This window comes from Delphinapterus leucas, chromosome 4 (assembly GCF_059928025.1).
Source record: "Delphinapterus leucas isolate spDelLeu-1000000601 "Yukka" chromosome 4, BTC_Dleu_Yukka2, whole genome shotgun sequence".
Classification (NCBI taxonomy): domain Eukaryota; kingdom Metazoa; phylum Chordata; class Mammalia; order Artiodactyla; family Monodontidae; genus Delphinapterus; species Delphinapterus leucas.
Window position 1 is genome coordinate 50,232,464 of NC_143132.1, and position 24,130 is coordinate 50,256,593.

General features: G+C 36.3%; 2 pseudogenes; one reads left to right on the forward strand and one right to left on the reverse strand.

Moving 5' to 3' along the window:
- Nucleotides 1–7,725: 7,725 nt before the first annotated feature.
- On the reverse strand, nt 7,726–8,202 carry LOC111175301 (N-alpha-acetyltransferase 38, NatC auxiliary subunit pseudogene; annotated as a pseudogene).
- Nucleotides 8,203–8,971: 769 nt separating this feature from the next.
- On the forward strand, nt 8,972–18,077 carry LOC149749306 (uncharacterized; annotated as a pseudogene).
- Nucleotides 18,078–24,130: the final 6,053 nt, after the last annotated feature.

Sequence of the window (24,130 nt, forward strand, 5' to 3'; positions counted from 1 at the left end):
CTTGGAAGGCAATTTATTATTTTTATCAATATTAATGTAGTTGCTATTATTTTTTTAGATGAAGTGTATGTGTCTATCCATATCTGGCTTGAACAAATTTCTTTTGGATCAATTAGAAGCATGCTGTTGTCTTTTCTTTCTCTGCAAAAATGTTCAAATGTTTATTGCTAAGGGTTTTTATTTTTTAAGCCAAGTATCACTAAGTAGTTTTTAAAATTTGATTCTATACTTTGATGAAAAGTAATATCTAGTCAACGAAATAACAGGAATTATCCTTTTGCAAGAGAGAAATACGCTTCTAACTAGAATGGCAGAGTAAGAAACTGCCTCCCCCCTCCCTCTCCCTTTACAGAAGCTGGAGTGTTCTGAAGGTTTGGTTTTCTTCTGTGGTTTTGCCATGCACACTGTGGTAAGAAAGTATAGATAGTGTCTCTTTCCCATGCCATGGTTTGCTTTATTAAGTGACAGGGTTATATTTTTAAAATATTAAAGTCTAAAAGGAAGCTCAGAAAATGCTGAAAGAAAATCCTGCCTTTTATAAATGAGAATATGTGAAAATTCAACTTGGTAACTTAGTTTGGCTGGCTTTTAAAAATTTTCTCTGTTGCTAAGGTTGCTGAATGGTGGGTATAAAAATGAGCTTAAAGCGAGTTCTTAGGACAAGCTTTTGCCCAACAGCAGTCACAGCGTTTATAAGCGGCAACCTGTCCATATGGAAGAGAGAAAAGCTAGAAGTGAAAATTACATCATCCCTTCCACATTAGACAAGTTAATTAGTTGGTCCATAATCACAGACTCTGCTCCAGATGAAAAGCACAGCTTTTCTTCTTTTGAATGGGAAAGGCACAGAAGGTGTAATACCTGCGTAATTCATTAACAGTAAGAATGTTTTGGAAGAAGAAATTCTGAATTTAGATTATCCTGAACTTCCATTTATAATAGCTAAGATGGTGGTGAGACCTTTGCAGTTTCCCCAAACAAATTTAAAATGTGAGAATTTCTTTTCTGCCTGTCAGAAGCAATCTAAGTCATTTGGAAGCTTTATGAGGTTTCTTTTTTTGTTTTTTGTTTGCCTGTTTTAAGATATTAGAACACTAGTGTACTGAATAAGCTATGGAGCCTTATAATCGAAGAAATAGTTAATAATGTCAGATCCAAACAACAACAACAACAACTAGGTATTGGGAAGAACAACCTGTAACAGAAAGGTGACATACTAATATCATATGCAACAGAATTCTTAGAACAGATGGACTAAGAATTTAAAATAAGTTTAATTGAAATACTCAGAGATAGTGGGAAGCAGCCGCATAGCACAGGGAAATCAGCTTGGTGCTTTGTGACCACCTAGAGAGGTGTGGTAGGGAGGGTGGGAGGGAGACAGAAGAGTGAGGAGATATGGGAATATATGTATAATTATAGCTCATTCACTTTGTTATAAAGCAGAAACTAACACAGTGTTGTAAAGCAATTATACTCCAGTAAAGATGTTTAAAAAAAGTTATTACAAAAAAAAAAGAAATACTCAGAGATGTTAATAAAATGTCAGAGAAGTCATAAAAAAGAACCAAATGAAAACAGTAAATATGAAAAATATAATAGTTGAAATAAAGAACAGAATAAATAAGATAAATAATCCAAATGATGCAGGTGAAGAAATAATCTGTTTGCCAGAAGATCAGACTGAACACTCTCAGAAGGTAACAGAAAGAAATAAAAAGAGAAATTATAACAATAAACTGTGGGGTTTGAAGACAAGAAATAGAAGTGCTAATATACAGTTAATAGTAATATTAATATACAGAAGAAAGATGCTGGTGGTCATAGTGGGGGACAAAGGGAAGATATATTTGAAGAAATAAAGAATATTTATTTATCCCAGAGTTAAAAAAATGACAGACCTCTTATTTGAAGTAGTGCATAAGGTAAACCATCTGTATCTCAGTTTACCCACCAATAAAATGAGGATAGTAGAATGTTTCTTACTATCTTAAAAAACTAATATGAGGATTAAGTGAATTAACATAAGTGTAAAGCCCTTAGAATAGTGCCTTGTACATAACTGCTATTTTAGTATTAGCTATTATTATTACCTAGCTTTATTATAATTAAATTCTAGAACATTGAAGGCCAAGGGAAAATGCTTCCAAAGAGAATGAACAGATCACCTAACAAGGAAAAATGTTTACATTGATATCAGACTTCTTAACACCATAATTACATGGTAGAAATAAGAGCATTATATCCAGTCTGGCCTCAAAATATTGACCAGATGGAAACCCACTTTGAAAAACTCTTGGAGAATGTACTAGAATTAAAAGATACATAAAAGCACAAGGGTGCTACAAGAGATACATGAAGTAATGGTGGCCAAAAACCTAGGGGATATCTTGGTTATTTTAAAAAGCTCAGATTGAGGAAAATAAACTGTAAATACCATCAATGTTGTGTTGGAGGTGGGAGGCGGGGAGGAAGACCAAAATGATGTGAAACCTGCAAGATACTAGTATTTTATATTTAAGAAACTAATAAAGGAAATGTAAGGGGAAAACCCATAAATATAGATCTTGGATTAGTTTCAACCATCGTGAGAATAAAATAGCCAGTAAGGATTTTCATGTGTTTCTGGAAGGACTGATGCAGCTATTCTGGGAAGCACCCTGGTAGTTATTCATCAAATTATATATGCATATATACTATGGCCCAGCACTTTCATTCCTGGTCTGCACCACAGAGAAATTACTACAGGAGTCCGTCTGGGGACAAGTAGGAGGATGCAGTTGGGGTATCATAGACCAACACTGGATGATGGATGAGTTAAGCAGAATGACAGTAAAAGCCACTCCAGCAGCAGTGCTGGCAGCCCTGAAACCAGTGCACAGTTGGGTAGTGACTTTATTGAAATGCCATGTGGCATACACAACCTGTGGCAGGACCCTTCATGAGTGCCCTACTAGGTAAAATTTGAACCTCTAGAAGTGGCAACATAGATGGAAAGAGGAAGTCACCACTGGCCATGAACAGGATACTGACAAGACATGACGTCAGCCTGTGCTTGAGTTGGGGCCATATGGTTGCAGTGAGCAATGTGTTTTTGTGGACTTTGGGCATCACACGCTTCTCAGTCTTACGTTGCTAATTGTGGATCCACAAAAGAACAAGAATAGGGAAACTGATGGGGAAAAGACTGGTTTCATCACTAGATGGATTAAGGCAAACTGCTCAAACTTGACTATTAGAAGCACTCTTAAATATGTATTGGAGTTTTCAAAGGGATCTAGGGTGAAGCAACATCCTTGGTTCAAACGACCTTTTTCTGCACATTTTCAAACTGTTACACATGGTAAAATAGCAATTCCAAAATCTTGCAATACTGTGGAATCAATAATTTTATTGGTATAAAGCTTATCTATCACCTAGTATAAGACCTAGTGTAGTGGTGAATTGCCTGACTCTGGGAACAGATTATGTGTTCAAAGCCCAGCTCTACTGTGTACTATTTTAATGAAATAATATATGGAAAGGATCTGGTACTTACTGTCAAAACAAATGTTTTCCTTATTTCCTTCTATTTAATCATTAATCTGATTGAAGAGGTAAATTTTCATTTATGTGATTCATAAATCACATTTTATGACTGTGTCCAAATTGGGTAGAGTTAAAGTGTTGAAGTCATTTGATTCTCACTGCTGTTTGGGTTCAACTTAGGACCTAGATTAGTCTTTGGAGAAGAATTAGGTTGGTTAAACAGAATTTTGGATTTTATGTTGGATCAGATCTATGGACCAGATCTTTGGTCTATTATTCCATAGCGGGCTCTGAAATTCTTAGTTAATGAAAAGATATGCCAGTTACAAATAGCCATTTATGATGTGACATAAATTTGTACCATTATCCTTATATATTAATTTGTAATGCTAGAGTGTATAATTATAAAAATTATTATTGTCATTTATAACTTCTAAATATGCATTTTAGGCAAAATACTTTTCTACTCTATAATTTTTAATACCTTCAAATTTACACCCTTTTTGACATTAGGACTTGGAATATCATAGTTTATGATATGTACAGTGATGTTTATTGCATATTTGCTCTTTTCTTTAGCTTGAAAGGGGTATAATTGTTATTGCCAATTTAGCATGATAAACAACTTAGAAATTCAGAATGAGAAAAATGCTAGAAATTAATTATATTTGTCAAAGCATATGTAAACATTAATAAAATTTATAATGATTTGGGTGCTTAGACTTGATTTTAGATTTTTCTAATAGTAGTGGGAGACCAGACTGCTTTAAGAGTGTATGTTTTATATATACAAAGAAATGGTGGTAGGGAGTCTATCCTCTTTCTTTTTTTTAACTTCAATTTTGTGCAAGTGTGTGAAAAAATGGAAGATATATTTGGAAAGGAAAAGAGAGAAGAGTGGGTCTAAGTTACTTTCAGTTTAGTTGATTATTTAAAAATTTGGAAAAATGTAAATAAGACCCATAATATTCTCAAAGATAAGAAAGAAGGCAGGGAAAACCAACCAGAGATTTGGTTCTGTCATAATTATGATGTGAAATTAAAATTCCATTTCTTCTGGGAAGTTTTCCCTGGTCCTCAGCTGGAAGTCATTTCTTCCACTTCTGACTTTCCAGTGCATCTCCTAAAGCACTTAAGACCTTGTCTGGTAGTGATTTATGGACACTCTCCAGGGTCTTCTGATACTATAAGATTATAAACTAATTGAGTAGAGGATTTATATATGATTCTGCTTCAAGGTGGAAGGCAGTGGCTTCTAATGGAAGAGCATGGCATTTAGAGTCGGCAAGAATCCAGTTTCAAGCCAAGCTCTTCTACTTCCTGTCTGACTACACATTAATTTTTCTGTGCTTTGATTTCCTCATATATAAAATGATGATAATAATACTTAGTTTATAGCATTTGGGAAAGATTTTATAAAATAATTCCTGCCATGCTCCTGTTCCTTGCATAGATTCAATAAATGTTAGCTCTCTTATTTCATGTCTCTGATAAGCATTCCTTTCTTCCATGTAGGAGGCATTCCTATAAACAAGGAATGAATCAAGCATTTTGCAACTGCATCTCTCACTATTGGAAAGGCAATGTAACCATTACGTTTGACAAGTATGGCTTGTTGGTTGTGATCATTAAGTGCTTTTATTCCCCACACTGTTTTAATGGATACTTCAGGGACCATTCCAACCTAGGCCCTCCCCATTGCTGGAGATTTTCTAACTGCATTCCCTTTGATGTGAATGAGATACTTTCTCTGGCTGAATATGAGGTTCCCATTGGCCTTGGGTTATTGATGGGCCTTTCACACTTTCATTCAAATAATATATCTTGCGCCACTACTATGTGTCAGATAGTCTTCTAAGTAGATCAATTAGTGAACGAAGATTTCTACCTTGGGAGCATGTATTTTAAAGGAGAAGACAAAAACAATAGACATAATAAGTAAATAACACAGCATGTTAGAATGTGACATATACTATGGAAACAAGAGCAGGTTAAAGGGGATCAGTAGTGCTTGGGTGGGGCTAAATTGTAATTTTAAATAAGGTGATCACTTCAGGTCTTATTGACAAAGTTGATTGCAACTCTTCCCTTTCAGGTATGCTCACCCCTTTGCAATGTGACTTTGCTGCTTCAGGAGTAGAATCTCTCTCCATCTTTTGAGTAGAGGCTTGGCCATGTGATTTGCTTTGGCTAACAGCATTAACAATTGTGAAAAAGGCAAAGGCTTGAAAATGATTGTGCATTGGGGTTTGCCCTCTCTTTCTGCTAGGGAATCCTTTATCACCAAGTGAAGAAGCCTAGTTTTGCCTGCTGGAGGGTGAGAGCCCAAGGGGAGATAGAGCTCTCAGCTTTCCAAACTATTCTAGCTAAGGTCCCGACTGAGGCTGAGGACCATCCATCTGAGGTCATTCTAGATCCAGCTCCAGCTGAGCTGGCATAGACAAGAAGATTATAGTAGCCAACCCACATAATCATGATCATTAACAAACTGCAATAGCTTTAAACTACTGAAATTCGTGGTTGGCAATACCTTACTGATACAATGATGTTTTTAACAAAAATGAAGGGCATCCTTCAAGGTGGAGGTGGGTTAGCTTTCTCTGAGTACCTAGATTTGTGGATGGGGTTGGCTACTTGAATAATTTCCAGGTTCTGTTAAGGAGAAGGAAGGTGTGAATTATGTTTGGTTGGTAAGAGTGCCCACTGCTGTAGATCCCAAACAGCTACAGGAGAGGAGAATTAAACTCAGTCTGGGTGGTGGAGAGGGATAAGGAAATGAACCTATGTGGGGGTAACACTTAAAATGTAGGTTGGAATTCTAAATAACAGGTGGCCAAGACAGCTGGGAAGAAAAGGGCAATGAATCCTTACAACAGAAGTGAACAGCTTGGGCAAGGCACAGTGATCTGTGGGTCATGGACTTCGGGGGAAATGCAAGTAAGTTGTCTTGTCTGAAGTAGAATTGTGCCCAGATATTCACAACATTATCTGAAGGAATTCATCAGCTTCATCTCTGGTACAAAGAAATATCCAGGAACAGGAATATTGAACTTCAAGTATGATAGCACCTCCAAGAGATTTCCTGGGAAATTAGTTGCCCAGGGAAGGTCTAGGCAAAGGCATTTGTGTGTATCAGTTTACAAGGAATATCTGATATGATATTCCCATATCTAGATATTCCCATAACTAGAACAATTTCCATTGAACCATTTCTTTAAGAAGGAATATAATGGTGAAAAACTTAAGAACTCTGGGCCCAGACCGAAAGATTTTGAATCCCAATCCTGCTACTTCTTAGCTGCTTGACTTTGGTCAGTTTATGTAAACTTTCTCGTCCTCAGTTTCTTTTTCTGTGAAATGGGCATAACACACTTCCTTCCTGTTCCCCACTGCCATCCACTGCCTTATTTCCAGAGTCTAAAGTGTAATATTTCATGAACTGCTAGTGCCTAGCTGCTTGACTTGGATGCATATACTCCTTTTTACCTTTCTTATATGTAGAATGTCAGCATTCATGGGATTGCACGTCTGTTCTTGCTCTGCATAATCATACAGAGAGATTTCCTTCCCTGCAACCTCAGGATTACATTTAAAAATTGAATTGATAGCTACTGCTCTGAAAACCATTTCCCTCATCTGTTCCTGCCTTCCAGGTTTAGAGAATTTAAATATGCATTTAACCTATTTTTAATTGGTTGAATTGCATTCTGTAAAAAGATATGCTCAAATCCTAATCCCTGGTACCTGCAGATGTGCCCTTACTTGGAAATAGGGTCTTTGCAGATGTAGTCAAGTTAAGATGAGGCCATCCTAGATTAGGGCGGGCCCTAAATGCAATGACCAGTGTTCTTAAAAGAAAGGGAGATTTGGAGACATACAGACACGCTCAGAAGAAAGAAGACCATGTGATGACAGAGGCAGAGATTGGAGTGACGCAAGGATTTCTATGGCACTCTGTTCTGTGGTTGTTGCAAAAGCTATTATCAATATTCCCATCAGGAAGAAATGGATCTATGCAAGAATTCAGTGTTTAAATACATAAATGAAGACCGTCGGCAAGGAATAACTTTTTTCCCTTTATATCTTACAGCCAAAACATAGGCTTTCTGCTGCCAACATTGATATTTATCATTATCTTTTTCTTTTTTTCTTTCGGTTACAGATTTAATGAAGTCTGAAAGGCATGCGCGATCATGTTCAGAGATAGGGAGGCCCCGCCAGGCTCGCTCTCTGCACCTCGATAGAAACGATGTGGATGTGGTGTCCAGGTACCATGGCCAGGCCCAGCACACGCGGTTCCCCGGCAGAGAAGGAATTCGACGGCTTGAGGAACTCCTGCGCCGAGCCCAGGATAACACTGCAGTCACGGTTGGTGCAGAGGAAGCAACCGACCAGTGTCCGCCCATCTGTCATGTGAATGCGCATGGTCTTGTTGAGTAGCGCCTCCAGCTGCTGCCTAGCGCGCATAGCCAGCGAGTCCTCGCGCTCCCCATCTGAGTCCCCTGCGCTGGAGCTGCTTTGACGCCGGCTGCAACAGCCATTCTCCTCTCGTAGTAGCATGATGCAGCAGCGGCCATTTGTTCCCAGGCCTTCTCCAGGCCCTTCAACTTCCTAAGAACCTTTTGGGTCCGGTGGTCTGAGATCTCGCGAGCGTATCATTATCTTTTTCTTAAATTTAAAAACAATTCTATTAATGTTCCTTTCACTGTATCAGATTAGTTGTGTTGGATGAGAATAATAATGATAGCCAGATCGTCATAAGATGCCTTTATCAAGTTTTGTCTTGTTTTGTTTTGTTTTCAGCAGACTTAATGAAGCAAATCAAGATTTACCAGTCCCCTGGATACTTCTTTACCCTTTAGCAAAGGGATTTGAATGAACAGTTACTGATGAAGAATGACAGAGCATTTTGGTTAGTGCACATAAAATTGTTGTTTGTTCAGGTTATAACAAATACAGTTTAAATTTAATTTCAAGTTTCCTCTTTCATTTCTCTTTGAACTTTTGCTTTGAAATTCTTCTCACGGCCAAAATGCTTTCCCAAATTGCATAGACACGCCATTGCTTCTGAGACTGAATTAGCCTCCGAGATGGGCTCACACAGCCAGCACCACCTAGGCCTGCAGGCCAATGCTAGTTTGTAGCAGTGTCCAGGGAGATATCAGCTTCCTAACTGATCTCCCCCTCTTCCCAACCTAATTATTTGGAGACCTTCAAGCTTTCCAGAAATATCTGCAATTAGTCAGATGGTGTCTAGGGCTTTGTTTAAAATTACAATAGAAAATTTATCAAGACCATTTGGTCTAATCTCTCTCATCATCTTCCCTATAGATTTTTCCTCTTCTCTCTGGAGAGTTAGAAATGAGCTGTCATGATTATTATATAATTACAGAGAATAATAACAATAATAATGCTTGAAATTATTATTACACCATGAATAAGAATGATATGTAAAGATAACTCCTTGTCAGAATTAGAAAGATTTTCTTCCAGAAGCTCAAACAATGAACAGTTATTAGCTTTACAACCTCTTTTTGCTGATCGTGGTTGGAGCCCTGGTTTTGTAAACCAGGGGTCATGAGTTCATACTTCACTAGAATGTCAACCTACATCTAGTACCTAAACAAAATGACTTGTACAAAACAGTAGTTCAATAAATATTGTGCATGACTTAATAGATAAATTAATAATAGGGAAAATTTGGGGGTAAAGATAGATTATATTTCACTATAAGTAATGTTTTTAAATTGTTTTTGGGCAGCTTATGTGTATGTAGCAAATATCTGGTTAGGCAAAGTTTAAAAAGAGAAAACACTTAGAATGTAAAACTATACCTTGAGTTTGATTTCTAGTTCTGGTATTTTTCTGTGTCCTTGAATAAGCCACACCTCTTGGAGTTTCAGTCTTCACATTGGAGTTTACACACACACACACACACACACAGAGCATTAAAGGTTTTCTTTAATCCAACTTTAAATATAAACTTGAAAGCCTCTAGTCTCCTATCCTTAGTCTTATTTCCATTCCCGTCTCCCCAGAATCAGCCACTTCATACATTTATTATGAATTCTTCCAGTCACATACAGGAATGTACACATATGTGAATGAAAAAATATAATATTTTGTGCCTACAACTTTTAAAAACTTGCACAGATGCTATCAAAGTGTATATAGTATCCTGAAACTTGCTTTCCCCCTCCTCACTATAGTTTTCAAGATCTGTTCTTTTTCTTTTTAATATTTATTTATTTATTTTTATATTTGGCTACATTGGGTCTTAGTTGTGGCATGTGGGATCTTTTTCATTGTGTTGCGGGACTTCTCACTAGTTGTGGCACACGGGCTCAGTAGCTGTGGTGTGCGGGCTTAGCTGCCCCGCAGCATGTGGGATCTTAGTTCCCTGACCAGGGATCGAACCGCGTCCTCTGCATTGGAAGGCAGATTCTTAACCACTGGACCACCGGGGAAGTCCCTTCAAGATCTGTTCTTAATAATATATACTATCTTATAGCATATATTATTTGATTCTCCAATGCATGACAAACAGCATACCTTAGTGCTTCAGAGAAAGCATAGACTCTGGAGCTACACCATCTGGGTTTGTAACCTAGCTATACCATTTATTGCTGTGGCATCTTCGGGAAGTTACGTAACCTCTCTTAACTGTCTCAGTTTTCTCATCTACAAAATAGGGATTATAATAGTACCTAGATCATGGAGTTGCTATGTGAATCAAATAATTTACCAATCCTTCAGTATAGTGCCAGCACATAGGAGGATCAATATATGTGCTTTCTAAATGAAAGAAAACAACTGATGAACATTTTGTTTTCCATTTTTTACTATTACTAACAACGTTCCAAAGAATGTTTCATGTATATATTCTGGTTCTTTTGTGGGAGTGTTTCCTCAATAGTGTATTAGATATAGAATTGTTAGCTTATAGGGTTTATATGTTTCCAATCTTATTAGATTATCTTGAATTGCTCTCCATAGTGATTGTACTAATTTATGTTCCTACCACTGTTTAAGAATTTCCATTTTTTCTTTATCCTTGCCCAACCGAGTATTATCAAACCTCTCAAATTTTGCCAATCTGATTCATGTGAAATGGATTTTGTTTTTGTTATTATTTATTTCCTTGATGGTAGGTAAGGATAAACATCTTTTCAAATGTCTTTTGGACATTCTGAGTTCTTCTTTTGTGGATTGTGAATTCTGCTTTGCTTGGCATAGGAATCCAATTTTATTGTTTCCCTATAGGAAACATGCATTATTCCCAAATAACTTCTTGAATCAATCCCATTGATGCATAATGACACCTCAATTATATAACAGATTTCCATAAGTGCACCCATATTTGTTCTGGCTCACCATTCTGTTTCCTTTACTAATTCTCTCATCAATATTACCTTCAAATTACAATAGCTTGAGAAAGATCTTGATGTCTGGTGGGACATTTTGCCTCTTTCATTTTCAGATCTGCCTTAGCAATACAGTGTCTGTGACTCTTCCACGTAGATTTGAAGATCAGTTTATATAGGTCCATAGGGATACCTTGTTGGGAAGTTGTCTGAAGTCCCATTTAACACTTGATTAATTTTGGGGAAATATAAATTTTTATGATATTTGTGATTCCTTCTGAATTACTCTCCATTTATTTAGTTATTTCTTTATGTCCTCAAAGAGCATTTTGTAAGTTTCTCCTGAGGAATAAATCAGAGTGCATGTGAACACACAAAATGAAAAAAGGTATGTATATTTAAGTATTATAATTTTAAAGGAACTGTGTATAATGACAATACACAGGAAAATCCTCAATATCTGATTTTATCCAATTACATTTCCCTTTGTCTTCAATGAAACTTTTATCAACTCTTTGCCTAAATAGTAATAATATCGAATCTTATTTTTTTCCTGTTTTATTTTTCCAGCCCATATCATAATAGAAAAGTTATGAATAGTGAATTATACAGAAGTGAGCATTCAGTAAAGAAAAAAGTAGGACACGTGAAGCACCTTGAAAAATCATATCCCTCCAAACCAGGACTCAATCATAAAGTTTTTGAGAGGGATAATTTAAACAAAATGATTGAACAAATGTCCACTCTACATATTTACTTCATTTTCTCTAACTCTTATGTTTGTTGATCTTTCCTTCTCATATCTTATGGATTTTTTCATTTGTGAAGAATTATGTTTGAAATTTTGGAAGGCAGGTAAGAATTCAAAAGCACAGTCCTTGCCTAAATTGGAAGCTATCACTATTAGTTAAATGGCATAAGGACAATGAAAAAGAACATCTCTTTTAATGACTAATATTGTAGGTTTCATAAAATCTTATGGATTTTTTTTTTTCTGGTTTCACCTGTCACTTCCTATCATTGCAAGTTCTATTCCCTCCTTCAGGATTGACACTCTTTTAGGGACTGAATGCTTGTGTTCCTTCCAAGTTCATATGTTGAAGCCCTAATCATGGCTCTCCCCTGACCTGCCGCCCCCCACCCCACACACTATGTGATGGCATTAGGAAGTGCAGCCTCTGGGAGGTAATTATGTTTAGATGAAGTCATGAGGGTGGGGTCTTCATGATGGAATTAGTGCCCTTATAAGAAGAGACCAGAATTCTCCCCCACCCCTAACCTCCTCCCCCACCAAGTGAGGGCACAGCAAGAAAGCAGCCATCTGCAAGCCAGGCAGAGGACCCTCACTAGAACCTCACCATGCTGGCATCCTGACCTCGAACTTCTAAGGATCCAAAACTGTGAGAAATCAGTGTCTGCTGATTAAGCCACTCAGTCTTTGGTATTTTGTTATAGCCGCCTGAGCTAAGACATTCTCCCATCTTTTGGTATCAAGCCAACCTTCAGTGCCTAATTCAAGCATCATCTTTCTTTATGTGTATGTGTAAGTGTGTGTCTACAAATTGGGCAGACTCTATTTTTAAACACAAGTTTCACAAGAATGAATTTTCCCTGTAAAAGTTGTGAGAAATATAAAAAGTAAAATATGGCACTAACCCTTTCTGCCCTCACAGATTCCTCATACCAGGAGTAAACACTATCATTTTAACAGCATGAAGTATTAACTTTTAGTACTTTTTCTATTAAAATGCCATCTCCAGTCCTTTCTGTTATTGTTATTTTCTCCTGCTATTTGCACATAGCCCTTTGTTACATTTTGTTTAATATTCAGAAGTGGCTTTACAGTAAATTAAGGAAGCTTAATCTTCAGGAACACTTACTTGCACAGTCTCCTTCCAAAACTCTAGAAGTTTTATATGTATGTATAGTTTTATATATTTACAATTTGGGGGAGTTTTGGTTTTTTTCAGTGCTTTCTAAATTGTATAATTTTCAAGGCCCCACAAAGCCTGGATATGCCCCTGCTTATACTATACTTATTTAAGTACATGACTATCTTCCCCATTAGAATGGATAATGTTTTCTTGAATGTTCCCCCCTGCAAAAAAATGTGTAGCTCATCAACTTGCTAATAGTGGATGTGTGATAAATTTAGGATTAAATGAGCTTCAGTATGCCGAGGATTGTTTACAAGAGTCAGAGTTTTAATCAGGAGCAGAGAATGTAAGTACATCATAGCTTGGATGTTTTGTTTTCCCTGTCGTGTAATATTCATTGGTAAATAAATCCTAACATGTTAGTTTCATTTTCCACCTACACACTAATCAACACATTCTAATTGGTATATATTGAATTCCTACATTGAGTAAGGACCAAAAAAACCTCTCACTTCTTATACTTCAAGAAGGCCAGGTTAGATTTCTAGCTCTTCAGTCTAGGAGACTTCCTCTAAAGCAGTGTTGTCCGATAGAACTTTATGAGATGATGGAAATGTTCTGTAACATCTGTGCTGTCCAATATGGAAGCCATTACATTTAAATGTAAATAGCTACACAAGACTAGTGACTACCATTTTGGACAGTGCAGCTCTAGAGGTTTATGAATAATGTGACTCACTTGGGAGGGTTTAATTAAATGAATAAATACATCACTTATAAATAAATGATGAAAGATCAAATTTAGACAATATCGCAGTCCACTCTTCTGGCAGAAAATTTGTAGATCATGTTTAGCTGCATGCAAACTTGATAAAGGTAATCAACACACAGTAATGTAATGAATTGAAAAGGCAATTTCAAAGCAAATGTAAATAACACTGTTTTTTAAAAAGCTATGCTAAAATAAAGACAGAAGGGAAAAAAAAATTCTTTCAAAGGAGCCAAGAATCCACAGTAAAACATCTTTCTCTTATTCAGCCAGAGAACAGAAGCAGAACAAGAGAGAGATTAAGAAGGCCTATAGGTATGCCAGAAATCTCATTGTTTCACTGTGTGCAAGTATTTACGTGGGAAGGGAGAAATAAGGGTAGTGGCTACAAAAACACTGATATGAAAAGGTATGAGCCAACAGAGACCTATGGTCCAAAACATTAGGACCACTGTTATCTCCCAAACCTCTGGAATTTGCAAATTGCACTATTTACCTTGCTAGCATGACAGAGGAAATATTCCAAATGACATGCTTACTATGGTCAGCACTCCAAAGTTACTGTTCTAATGATTCCTGTTTAAAACAAATAGAAACACAAACAAAAACATCCTAGACCTCTCTTTTTTGTAATCACTCATGGCAGGTTATGTATATAAATTCTTTGACAAGAAGATGAAAATATACCCCCGGGATGCAAATTAAATTACACTTCCCTGAAATCCTCATTTTGTATTATTTTAGAAAGTGCCTGCATCTGTCATTGCTATTTAGCACATATTTATCATATTATTTCAGTGTTGATGGTGGGTTTTTGGTCTAGAAGATAATCTTCCACATGCAGTTTTTGCAACTTATTTTCACTTGTGTAGAGGTTATTTGGTGACTTTTTAGATTTTTAAATGTTGGTCTTTAAATACATGAATGTTTCAGCATGAATTTCTAGCTGCAAAGGAGAAAAATGTATATTTTGTTGTTATACTTTATTACATATTGGTAATATTTTGTTGTTGTTTGAATCATTAAGCATGAGAAAAATCTCATTATTTGGCTACCTTTTTATTTTATTTTACTTTATTTTTGCGGTATGCAGGCCTCTCACTGTTGTGGCCTCTCACATTGTGGACCACAGCTCCGGACGCACAGGCTCAGCGGCCATGGCTCATGGGCCTAGCCGCTCTGCGGCATGTGGGATCTTCCCAGACCAGGGCACGAACCCGTGTCCCCTGCATCGGCAGGTGGACTCTCAACCACTGTGCCACCAGGGAAGCCCTTGGCTACTTTTTTATAAAAGTGCACACAGCATAGCCTAAAAGCACAAAAGATTTTCTGTATGGGTTAAAAAATAATTCAACATGTACCTTGCTTCCTAAAGGACAAACAGCATGGGGATAGCCATGATGTGGGTTCAGAATTTCTTCTTAGCTTAGCTTGTGGAGTAAAATGAGTGACACCTGTTAGGCATCAGGACACATTGAGAAGCAGGGTCAGCGTTGTCCAGATGAGATCAAGTTACCTGGTGGGAGAGTCCATTTGAGTTTTGCTTGTGTTTTAAAATCAATCTTTTCTTTAAAAAAAAACCACAGTAATACATGACTCTTCAAGAAAATTACAGTACCAGCACATAACTCTTGCTCCTATTTTAGTTAATTTCTTTTAACTATTTTTGTGTCTAGGCTTATTTTACGTATCTTTAATCAGACATTTTCAATGCTTATTGTTTCACTTGGCATTAAATGACTCGCCTGTTTCCAATTGATTTATAATTTTAGAAACATTATTTTCTTAATGACTATATACTTGTCAACAAAATCCACAGTGACTGAATGACTAACTCAAAGATTCAAGAAATTATTATCTAGTTTATAGATTATTCAGAACTCAATGTATGAAATTCCCCTGCTTGTTAAAATCTTTAATAGTAGTTAGTAAGACAAAGAAGATGAACTCAAAGCAGTAAAATTTCCTTCTTAAATACAAGCTAGCTGATTCAGCTCTTTTAGACAGAAGGCAAAATTAATTTAGAAAACTAGCCTTAAATTGTAGTCTCCCTAGTTCTGAGTCTTAATGGGAAGCAACTGAGAAGCATCTTCTTAGCTGGCAGAAGAGCAGAGGCATTAACCCTTGGGGATGGAGGATAAAGAGCTTCTCTCACCCTCCTGAAGAATGAAGTAGCACTTGGAAAGAAAAGCAGTAAGCTGCTGGTCTCAGAGTTTCCCAGAGGATATCGACTTTTTTGGGGGGGGGGGCACAGACAAAGGTGGTCACACCTATCTTGAATATTTTAAATAGTCTTTGCCTCATTAGGCTAGGGAAAACCAGAAGCCTGTTAAAGGTCAGAGAAACCAAAGAAAGGAAGTGATTTCAAGATGTAAGAGGAAGTCAACAGGATCAAATATGCTGAAGATGTCAAAGAAATAAAGAGAAACTTTCATCAGATTTGGTAAGAAAACTGTTTTTTGAGGACCTCCATGAGAAAAATTTTAGTAACACTGTGAGAATAAAAAGTTCATGTAATTAAGAAGGTAGAGAACAGGTAAAGAATTAATGAAGGCAGAGGATATCGATTACAAATTTGAGGCTCTGAAATGTATAAGGAATTAGAGAAATAAGATAGCAACTATAGGAGGTGGCAGCATCCATAAATACCCTTTTAATATAGATGAAGACTGTATTAGTTTTTTATTGCTATTGTAACAAATTACAAAAATTTAGTGACTTCTTATAATGCAGTTATGTAGGTCAGAAGTCCAACATGGGTCTTATGGGACTAAAATCAAGGTGTCAGTAGGGCTGCATTCTTTTCTGTAGGCTTAGGGAAGAATTCATTTCCTTGCCTTCTCTAGCTGCCAGAGGCCACTAACATTCATTGGCTTGTGGCCCCCTTCCACCATCTTCAAAGCTAGCAAAGAAAGTCAGGTCCTTCTCATATTACATCACTAACCTCACTTCTGTTGTCACATTTCCTTCTCTGACCTTTTTTCTGCCTCCCTCTTCCACTTTTAAGGATGCTTTTGATTACATTGGGATCACCTGGACAGTCCAGGATACCCTTCCTATTGCAAGGTCCTTAACTTAATCCTATCTACAAAGTCCCTTTTACCAAGTAAGGTAACATTCACAGGTGTTAGAATTAGGATGTGGACATTGTTGGGAGGTTGTTATTCTGCCTGCCACAATACCTGCAGCTATGTATAAACTGAGGCAGAAGAATTCAGAGATGAGGAAATGATTGAGTTGCTGAAAAGGGAAAATATAAGTATAGCAGCAAGTTGCTTCAGCAGGCAAGAAGGACAAATTAACCTGAGTCAGGAAGGGTAGGTCATCTTGTCTATCAATGGGACGAAGGCAAATACAGCTTATGCAGGTATAGATATAGACACAGATACACAGTTGACCCTTGAACAACATGGGTTTGAACTGTATGCGTCCATTTCTATGCAAACTTCTTTTCAACGGAACATATTTCAGTACTACAGGATTCGCAGTTGGTTGAATCCGTGGATGTGGACTGCGGATGTGAACAGTGGGTATGGATGCACCTCGTTTGTGGAGGAACTTCGTATATGGAGGGTTGACTCTAAATTACACATGTATTTTGACTGTGTAGGTCAGTGTTCCTAACACACGTGTTGTTCAAGGGTCAATTGTATATCTATATAGATACATAGAAAGAGAGGAAGAGAGAGTTACTGAAATGGAGAGAAGTTAAAAGCTGGAGCTCAGAATATATGATCCGTGAAGGAGACAATGTAAGGTGAAGAGGTGCAGAATGAGAGACTTCAAGTGAAAGTCTTACACAGTGTTTTGGGCTCTTGGAGAATTTTAAAAAGGATGCATAAAAGGATGGCAAGTAACATTTAGGATCCCGATGATCCTTAATAGGATAAATGTGTGGTGGGTCAAATCTTCATGATTCTAAATATTCCTTCAAAAATGCTCAGCCCAAGCAGAAAAAAGGAAAACAAAACTCAGGAGGGGTGGAGGGATGAAAACCGATTCGTATTGCTTGGATGAGTGGCCTAAGCAGCTTGGAATATATTGATAATTGGAGCACTGAAGTTTCAGATGTTATGTTTGGTCACATCTTACACATAAGGAGGCAAGAAAATTTAGGAATTTAAGGAATCTAAGCTCCAACCTTATAATTTTATTTTGTATATAGATATATATTACCTCCAGAGTTTATATATATATATATATCTGAATCCCAAAAGGGACTCACTTGAGAATATAAGAACATTGGCTTTGAATTCAGAAATACCTATATTGGAATTTTGGCTATCATTAATTAGTCATGCAAATTGATGAATTGCAGCCTTAGTTTCTCCTTATGTGTAAAATAGAAATTGTGCTTAATTTGCTGGGTTTTTAGGAGTAAAAGGAATAAAACATTACTAATAATATTTGGAATATAGAATATATTTGATCAGTTATTTTATGCTATTTTTATAGCAACATAAATGGAAAAAGTCTAAAAATCCTTATTATAATTTTGATAAATCTGCCTGACTGAAATATTGATAACTAGTTCCAAGAACTGCTTTTTTCCTTCACTTTTACATTCAATAAATGACACATTTGAGAGATTTCCTTTGGGTTTCACAGTAAATTGGCGAAGTAATGATTTTACATTTGGTTCTATTCTTAATGTCTAATAGAAGTAAAATAACTTCTAGATTATTTCAAATGCACTGAAAACATAAATAGCAACAGTTTTCCAGCTGCAAACTTGATGCTGAAGGTACTTAAATGGCACATAGGATGTTGAATGCCCATAATCACAAGCCGATTCAGTGCTGCCACTTGGCTGAAAACATGAGTTAATGTTTTAAAGTAAGTAGAACTGGAGTAGCATCTCTCCTTTAAAGTCTGTTAGATTGCAGTGCAAGATCTGTGAACAAGCACATAAGTTATATGATTTGTATCAGTTCCTGAGTCCCTTCTGTGTTCTTCCCAATAACCCCACCCCATATGAATTTTAAGGATTGTATGTATACATCTAATGAACTTGATGAACCTCTAGATGGCGCTTTTACATTCTTGATGATTTTATTAGTGGTTTGTTTTCTCCATGAATAGATTTGTAGGTGACACATATATCCCATTTTCTCAAGTGAATTAACACTGTATAAACAAAATTCACATATTTCAAATACGTGCTAGATCTTGGAATATTATGTAAATGGAGGGAGCCCCCCCCACTGTGAAAATTTGGCGTTAATGGAAAAGTTATTAAATTTTAACACTTGTCATTCTTCCTCCTCCTTAAATTTTCTGATATCTCTCAGATAACTATAAAACAAAAAAGTTTTGCTTGAGTATTTTTTTTGGTTAGAAAACATGTCAGCATGTTCTCAGAGGTACTCCAGAGTGACACACCTGTCAACAAGGCTGCAGCAGTATTCACAGCTTTGCTTTCATTTAGTTAATGAAATACTTAGATTATGCATATGAACTGTTCCTGTTCCTGTTACTTTTTTACTGGTATCCAGGCTGTGAACGTCATCTCTGCCCCTTTTATGGATCACCTTTCAAATGAAACCAATAGTACCTCTTTCCCCTTATGATCCTAAAATGCTGTAATCTAGTGATAAATAATGGATAGAAATCCATTATACAGATCAGCCTGTAATCAGCTTTTCGTCCCCTCCCATGCTTTTGTTTTATTTCTTCCTCAAATACAGATATAACGTAAAGTGGAGGAAATTAGTATTGAAACTGTATAGAAGTATTTTTTTGGCACAAATTTCCTTCCTTAACAAACCATCTTGTGTATGAAAATCTCTCTATATGTGCTTCTGCCTTTACTCTGGATCCTGTCATTTCTCTCTGCCTTAGGGACATGGCAAGATATTGAGTCCTTTCCTCTACCATTTATCTTTAGCTTCTGTCCTTTTTACTAGCTCTTGGTCTGTAACATTCTCCAATCTTTCTCACCCTAAAGAATAACAAAGCAAGCTCTTGCTACAGCCCATCTTTCCTTTTCATTATGGTTTGATCCCTTTTCTCTCTAACAAAGCCTTTGTTCTTGGAAAATAAGATACACTTGCTATCTCAAGTCCTTCACTTCCCATTAATTTTCAACTTGTGAGGAGGGAAGTTATCAGAACAACAGAAAGCTTATTTTAAAACACACATTTCTTCTGGCATATTGCATTTTGACATTTCCTTTGGGAAGGAGGTACTTCAATTTTGAAAAATACTCCCTAGCCGATTATCATGTGAGAGTCACTATCTTAATGCAATGCCTCACAGTTAAAACTGACCATTCCCCAAAGTCTTCTCACTAAGATGGCTCCCAAATTGCAAACTCCAATGCTACTTTCCAGTCCTATCTTAGCTGAGCTCCCTGAAACCTTTGAACTTCTTGACTTCTTTGCAATCCTTTCTCACAAAGTTTCCTTTGTACCACTTCTTTTCTGTTTACTGACTGCTGGTACTGCTGTTCCTCCAGCCATTTCTCTCTCTCTCTGTGTTCTTCTTACAGGGTCTTGTGTATGCATAAATTTTCAGGTCACTACATATGCTGACAAGTCTCAAACATGTGTGTTCAGGTCACATGTCTTTCCAGAGTCCTAGATAAATATCTGTTACTTCTTCATTCTACTTGGAAATAAATCCAAGTTTTGCTCAAATTTCAAATTATTTAGCTTAAGTATTTCAATTATTTACCTGTCTCTCCTTCCTACTATTCTGTGAAGTCTTTAAAAGCAGAAACTAGGTTATATTTATCCAAATATTCCCAGTACCTTTCACTGTGCTGGGTGAAGAATAAAATATTAGAAAAAAAATTTCATAATCATCTGGTCTGTGAATATAGTGTATGTAAAGTCTCTATAGAATGGTCAAATTATCACAAAAGCTTTCTATAGAATTCTCAATTAACAGAAGTAACATAAGAATGTCCTATGAGGTAAATGATGAAGAAATAGTTTAATTGAATTTTTCTGGACATATTCATGAGTTATAACTGTTGAAAATATTTTCCTACTCACCTAAAATATAAGAAATTATTTCATGATAACAATAGACAGTATTAGCCTCTCCATTTAAGTATTTATCAGCTTCTTATGGAGGAAGAAAAACAGATTAAATTGAAACAGTCATGGTCTGATATAGGGGTCAGCAAACTACAGCTCATGTTGGCAAGACAAATGTGGTCTGTGGCTTGTTTTTGTATGGCTAACAAGCTAAGAATGTTTTTTACATTTTTAGAGTGTTGTTATAAAAAGAAAGAAGAAGAAAGAGGAGGAGGAGAAAGAAGCAGAAGAGGATGAGGAGGTGGAGGAAGAGGAAGGAGGGAAAAGAAGTAAGGGAACAGATTCTCTGAGTTGGCCACATTCATCAATGCCACATCAGAGCTGATATATATATAATACATTTATTTCAATCACAGCCCAATTCAAAATGATTAACTCAAGATAAATACATAACTACTTATCAGCTCCATCAAGTAATTAAATCCATAACCTTTCCTATTAGATGTTAGATATATCCAAAATATACTAGTCTTTCTTATATTGGACAAAAGTCACAAAGACATTATATTTTAGTATTTAATAAAAGCTGGGAAAATACTTAAGGGCTTCTAGTTTTTAATAGTGTCTGTGCATATGGAAGTTGTTGAATATCACTGAGAACATTAGAAAGTATAGCTGGTCAAATAAACAAACACAAAATTTACTATAAAATTTGTTTCAGATTTTTACCAGCCATTCAATAATTAAATTTACTTATTCTTAATTTTGACATTCACAGAATGTAGGATATAGATTTTAAAAATTATTATATTTTAACAAATTAGAAATTATAATTAAGTGACCCAAGATTCTTATGATGGCCTATGGAATGTAGAAGCACATATCATGTAGCTGGTGCCATTTATAGCAGATTTTATCCACCACTGGATAACCTGGGTGAGGTTTAGGGGAGTGCTTTTGGGGAAGATTTACCTTTAGCAGCCTCCTCTGTTGTCTAAGTCATTAGGCACTCAGGGAATTGCTCAGTTACCACCACAGTTGCATTTTTGTTGTGCATCAAGCCCAGACCTGCATTTTCCCTCTGTATCCTTACATGTTGTTTACTGAAGACTGTGGCAGAAGAAGAGGCCAAGGAGGCATTCTGTGGCAAATTCAGTATCTTTGGCTCTATCTCTTCCTTCTTATGTTCCTCTCAATATATCCCTATCAATATCATGGCTATATGGTCCCAGGACTAACATTCTGAAGAGCTATATTTGATGATGACTTACATAGTTTGCAGAGGAAGGAGAATTCTTCCTTGTCTCCTTTTGCCTGGGGACCAATAGGTTTATAGGTGGCATATCTGCTTTGTGATTTAATTGGATTAAAATGATTATATAAAATGACAGATAAGTTGTATGAACCTAACTGTAAACAAAGCACTAAAGATTAGCATCCAGTTTTAGAATTATGGCAAGGGAAACAAAAATTGGAGTTTAAAATTGAATTAAAAATGAATGTAGAATCCAAGCTGAGTGTATTCCAGGTAGGTGTGTTATGTCCAGAACAACTGTAAATGCAGCTCATCGTATTGAAATCATGACAAAATTGAACCTATTTGATTGTTGAAGATTTTGTTACATAGGAGGTATACAAAAAGGATTCACTGTGGTTTTATGAAAGGGAAAGCGAGAAATATCAACTGAGGGCATAATGATTTCACCAGGAGTAAGAGAAGAGATAACAGAATCTGAGTTACATTCATGGCATATGTGTCAGCTGTATAAAATCTCAGAAGCAAAAGAAGACACTCACTATAAGCTTCTATTTACAGGCAGAAATTTTTGGAATCAATTTATTTACCTATATCACGAATAAGCATTTAATCATAGTAAAGGATTACAGAGGATATTTGAACTAATACAACTTCTCACCACAAAATACATTGCAATTGGTCACCTACGAACTCTCTAGAAAAGATGGTTTACACTTAACAGTTGATCACATGGAAAATAATAGCTGAATTATTGAAATAAAATGTGGTCTGAATGACTATAAGTCTGTTCTGCTGCCTGGTAAAAACCTTTAGCACTCTGAGTATGAAATAAGTAATTTACAAGGCTTTAGAAAAAAGATTCCTTTCCAAGGTTGATGAGAAGGTTACAAAAATCCTAAACGGGCTTTGAAAATTATTGACTCAAATAGAAAATTCATGAAAGCTGAGAGCAAACCAAATTAAATAGGCCCAACTCAACTCAGCATTAGAAAACATTTTCCAAAATACTTCTCAAGTGAAATGCAAGGGCAGCAACATTGTTCGTATACAAAATCACTCAGGTGTCTCTAGAAATCAGTTACTGTGATGTGCAAAGCAAAATCTCCCAATCCATACATATATTATTTGAAAATTATGGATAGAATGGCCAAGTGTGAAAGAATAATAAAAATAATCCAGAGTTATAGAAATGGGTGAGGCTTTTCAAATATTTTAACCACTGGTGAGCATAACTCAAATGTATCCTTAAATATTGACAGTCACAGAAAATTTTATTAATTTCCATTATTGAGAAATATATATACCCCTATAAAATAAATTCACTTATGCAAAATAATTGATTATCTTTTCAACACTGAAGCAATTTTTGAAAAAAAATCTAATTGGCAAGGATGGTAAGGAATGTTGGTGATGGGTGAGAATACAGGAAAAGCAGTAAAGGAAATATTTATGATAAGGACCTAATTACATAATCATCAAATCAGAGAACGTTAGTGCGAAAAAAGTTTTGAGAAATTTCAACCAGTCTGTCTTATCTGTCTTTAGGCAAACTTAGTTGAGAAAAACAGACAATAATCCTTTTTTTTATTATTATATTTTTTTAACATCTTTATTGGGGTATAATTACTTTACATTGTTGTGTTAGTTTCTGCTGTATGACAAAGTGAATCAGCTATATGTATACATATATCCCCATATCCCCACCCTCTTAAGTCTCCCTCCCACCATACCTATCCCAGCCCTCTAGGTGGTCACAAAGCACTGAGCTGATCTCCCTGTGCTATGCGGCTGCTTCCCACTAGCTCTCTATTTTACATTTGATAGTGCATATATGTCAATGCTACTCTCTGACTTCGTCCCAGCTTACACTTCCCCCTCCCTGTGTCCTCAAATCCATTCTCTACATCTACGTCTTTATTCCTGTCCTTCCCCTAAGTTCTCCAGAACCATTTCTTCTTTTTTTTTTTTTAGATTCCATACATATGTGTTAGCATACAGTATTTGTTTTTCTCTTTCTGACTTCATTCTGTATGACAGAATCTATGTCAATCCACCTCACTACAAATAACTCAATTTTATTTTATGGCTGAGTAATATTCCGTTGTATATATGTGCCACATCTTCTTTATCCATTCATCTGTCAATGGACACTTAGTTTGCTTCCATGTCCTAGCTATTGTAAATAGAGCTGCAATGAACATTGTGGTAATGACTCTTTTTGAATTATGATTTTCTCAGGGTATATGCCCAGCAGTGGGATTGCTGGGTCATATGGTAGTTCTACTTTTAGGTTTTTAAGGAACCTCCATACTGTTCTCCATAGTGGCTGTATCAATTTACATTCCCACCAA